We start from the raw sequence: 4,902 nt of genomic DNA, 5'->3' as shown, positions 1-4,902 counted from the left end.
GCCCTCACTATAATGAACGGAATACTATAGAGTTATCCAAGTGGGGTTGAGATCCTAATTCCTCATAAGAGCCTTGTGGTTACTCAACAAACCTAATGAGTTCATAGGTAGGAAACTCTTTTCAATTGCAACTCATGCAATTCTCAACTCTATCATATTTTCTAAAACATTAATAGTCTTGTGGTTGGATAATAAACTATAATATTCTAGTTAAGTACGACCCTTCATTTCTATACAGTCAAAATTGAATATAACTGCTCTTATGGTAACACAACAAAGTGGTATATTCAAAATTATCGTAAGCATCTTGTATGTACAGAGCTACATTATATCAGTCCCTACAGCAAGTCTTATGGTTACACAATAAATCTGCTATAGTTCATGATATAATATTGACCTAGCATAAAGGAAGGTCCCTTAGTACTATTTTTCAATATTAAGCAATCCAAATTTAAGATTCGAATTAATACAATTGGCCAGAAAAGTGTAAAAATAAGTTTAGTGGGAGTCCCCCCATTGTTTTTTTAGACACCAACAAAATTGATCAGACCAGCGAACGAAACCAATTAAAAAACCACCGCACTTGAAAATACTCCTAGACATCAAAAGATTAATCATTTCAAGAATCGACAAGCTTAATTGTTGTTATTACTACTGACTTAATATAATTTTTACTAGGGCTTGGACTGGTCTCATGCACATTCTATTAAAGAAGCATATAGCATATAACAAAGATAATAACTTACATGCTTCAAACAATCAGATTATAACTATTTGAATACTAGGCTACTTAGAGTTCAATTTTAACATATCATATATGTACTACATAACCATCTCATAACTATAGCATATGATCGATCAATCATAAAATATTATGTTCAAACATAATATTTGTTACTTCATCATTCTAGGATAATCATCTACCACATAGCGGACATCTACCACTATGCCAGGGCAACCTTACAGAATGATGAATAACAAAATCTGATCATCAATAAATATCACATTTGATTGAATCGATCAAGGGAGGTTTTGATACCACTGTTGGATTTTGGATCATGCAACAGAAGATAGAATTTCAAAAAAATTTATGAAACCTAATAAACCCGAAAATCAAAAGCCCTAGATCTCCCTTGGTGTATTCAATCAAACATATATGCCTATAAGTGAGATTTAGATATCAAACCTTAGGTTGGTGAAGAATGAAAGATGCTGGTATCTTTTTTTTTTCCACCAGGTGCCCAAATGTTCGCCCTCCAATAGGTGATCTACAGAAAATCTGGATCAAGAAAATGCTCTGGCAGAACCTTGCCTTATTAAATTCTCCTCCTGAGAACTATCTTGCCTTGCTAGGACCAATTCCCAGCACTTCTTCACCAATTCTCTCTTAAATGGCCTAAACCCCTCTCTTAGCCTTTCAAAAGGATCTTTCTAAACCCTTGTCCTAATGAAAGACTCCTTGTCTCAAAGTCTAAGACCTTGTCTTAAAGAAGACCCCTTGTCTTAGCACTACAAGACTTTGTCTTAACAAGGGAAGGAAGAAACTTTATCAGACTTTTGATTGATTTTTATCTGGACCAAAGGGGGGGTATTTATAACGTACGAATAGATGCTAATATGTCTATTCACAAAGGTCTTGGATCTGGTTATTAACGTATCAAATACATCCTTTAATCAGAAGGATTGTTAGTTACGTCTTAAGAACTCATACAATGTTTAAGCATTGTATGACTTCTTTTCAATAACCGAACTTTCTTATGGCTATTTGACCAAGTTAAACCTAATCCTAGCCATCTAAATCCCATGCCATAATCTGATTAAGACCTTGAATTTAATTTAAAACCCCAGGAAAGAATTGATACGTGAAAAGTTATGAAGAAATTTTCTGCCTTCTAGAATTGGCGCCATCAAGATCCTATCTTGGTCCTCCAAATATGTTTTGACTTAGTCAAATCACTCAAACAAAGGTGGGGATTAAATCTTGGCCCTCTAATCCTTATTCCAAAAAGGTGATTAACATGCAGAAGGACTCTTAGCCCATCTGCATGCCAAGATTAAATCTCATGCGCCAATTCCAAGTGCCAAACCTTTTCCATTTTTTATCTTCATGCCAACTTGGTCTTCTAATCCCATTTAAATTGTATAAAAATGGTGTGTAACAAGATAAAAGAGAGAGGTTAATTGGCATAAAAAATTGGGATTAGATCCTTCCATGAGAAGGACTCTAATCTTCTCACACGTAACAAGCCTTCATGCGTTAAATCCCAAACGCTTGATCTGATTTCCACGCCCCATAAGCCAAAGATTTTAATCTTATTAAAATCTCATAAAATTAGGCATTGAACCTCATCAAATAAATATCAAAATGACATATAAATTCAGACTAAAATCCCTTTGGAGTAGGACTTCTTGTATGCCAAAAAATCTTGCGCCAAACCTTATGGCGCCTTACACCAAGAGTCCTACCAACTTGGGACTCTTGATAAATGGTGTCAAAACCATGAAAAAATTCTTAATTAAGGATAATTAAAATATCCACTAACCAAATTAAGTCCCACTTAATTTTATTGATTTATTAACAAGGTTTCAAATCTAAATAGATTAGGTTAGGAGCTTGGGTTAGCCAACAAGTGCTAGCTTGTCAATTAGGCACCCAATTAGAATCAAATATCCCATGATTAAATCAAATAAAATCTTTGACCAATTTTTTGATGTGTGTGACCCTTTAGGTTTTACATCTAGCCAATAGTAGGTCTGAATTAATGTTGACCCGAATTGATTAGAGTCCATCTAATCGAATTAGGTCAAACCGATGCATATCGAAGTTGTCAAATTAGAATCCTTTCTAATTGACCTATGAATTAAACTCTTTAATTCATGAAAATCTACAAAACATGATTGATGTCTAGTAATATATCATACCTACTTAGTAGATATTGAATTTTTGATAGAAGTATCAAAAATATCCTTCAATGGCAAGTTATCATGCAATTCAATCATTCGATCATCCAGCATCCCGAATATGATTATGTATATGGAACCAAGTCAAATCTAATTTCATATTCATAATTCTCTCAGTCATAAGATGATGATTTGATTAATAAAATATTAAAAAAAATTTAATTTTTATTCTACTTTGATCAAAGTCTTCTTGAATCATCTCTCGATTGGAGCAAGTAGGATGCGATCTCCTTTTACTAGGAGTGATCGATTCCATATTGACCTACTCATAACCTCCATACATAATCTACTATATCAAAAACATCCCGTTCATGACTAAGTCATCAATAAGTATGAACTAAAACTATGATTTCATATGCACAAGGTATCATGGTGGTCTCAGGTCTAAGGACCACATACACAATCCCTACTAGAGAAGCATCTCTTGACATTAGAATTTTATAAGATGTTTCTCATGTCGGATTAATTCAGTGAACTCATTCTCTAATGAGCACCCACACCCTTATATTAATGTCTCACACAAGTAGCTTATGAGATTAGCTACCCTCTCTATCGAGCATACATATGATGTGCTAGTTCTTTCAGAACATCGATCCTCGACTCAATATCCCTCTAATTAGAATATTCTAGATTAGAGTTTTAGGATTTTAGGTCTCATAGGTATGATCTCATCATAATCTTAAAATCATTGTCCTGATCTATGAGGTTCATCATGATCTCAATTAAAAAATATAAGATGCAGCATATGATGAAACAAAAAATATCTTTTATTAATATAAAAAGTTATTTACATAAGTCTGGAAGATTACAAGAAAAATCTCTTATATACACAAGTCGATTGACTTGTAGGGCATATTTCTTTCAATCTCCTACTTGCACTAAATCCAATCGCTTTTATATTTTAACCCCATACAATTGAGGTGAGATCGAACTGCTGCTGTGGTAGAGCCTTAGTGAATGAGTCTGCTATGTTGTTCTTTGTATCTACTCGTTCAATAACTACATCTTATCTTTCGATAATTTCACGAATAAAATGGAAGCACCTTAGAATGTGCTTGGATTTATGATGAGACATTGGTTCCTTTGCTTGAGCAACAGCTCCAGTATTATCATAGTAAAATGGTACTGGATTCTCAATCTCAGAAACAATACTCAATTCAGTGATGAACTTCTTCATCCAGACAGCTTCCTTGGCGGCTTCACTTGCAGCAATATATTCTGCCTCAGTGGTTGAGTTAGCTACAGTTTGCTGCTTAGAACTCTTTTAGCTCACTGCTCCATCATTTAGAGTAAAACATATCCTAAAGTGGATTTGCTATCATCAGGGTCTGACTGAAAACTAGAATCAGACTTTCAATTTTAGATCAGATTCCTCATAAACTAGAAAAATATCCTTAGTTCTTCTCAAATACTTAAGAATATTCTTCATTGCCTTTCAATGATCCTCTCCTGGATCAGCCTGAAAATGACTAGCAATGCCTAAGGCACATGCAACATCAGACCTGGTATATAGCATTGCATACATTATTGATCCTACTGCCGAAGCATAGGAAATAGAACTCATTCTTTTCCTCTCTTCAGGTGTGTTAGGAGATATTTTCTTAGAGAGATGTATGTCTTGACTCATGGGTAAGTAACCTCTCTTACTCCCATTCATACTGAACCTTTTCCAGTACAAGATCTATGTACCTTGACTTATAAAACTAGCATCTTTTTAGATCTATCTCTATAGATCTTTATACCAAGTATAAAGGATGCTTCACCCAAGTCTTTCATGAAAAATTTAGATGATAGTCATAACTTGACCGATTGTAACATTGGGATATCATTCCAATGAGAAGTATGTCATCCACATACAAAAACTAAGAAGGTAATGGCTCTCTATCTTCTTATATACACAAGGTTCATCCATATTTTTGATGAAGCCATATTCTCTGACCG

The sequence above is a fragment of the Elaeis guineensis genome, chromosome 4 (genome assembly GCF_000442705.2).
Source record: "Elaeis guineensis isolate ETL-2024a chromosome 4, EG11, whole genome shotgun sequence".
In the NCBI taxonomy this organism is placed as follows: Eukaryota; Viridiplantae; Streptophyta; class Magnoliopsida; order Arecales; family Arecaceae; genus Elaeis; species Elaeis guineensis.
Note: the sequence above shows the minus strand (reverse complement) of the source record.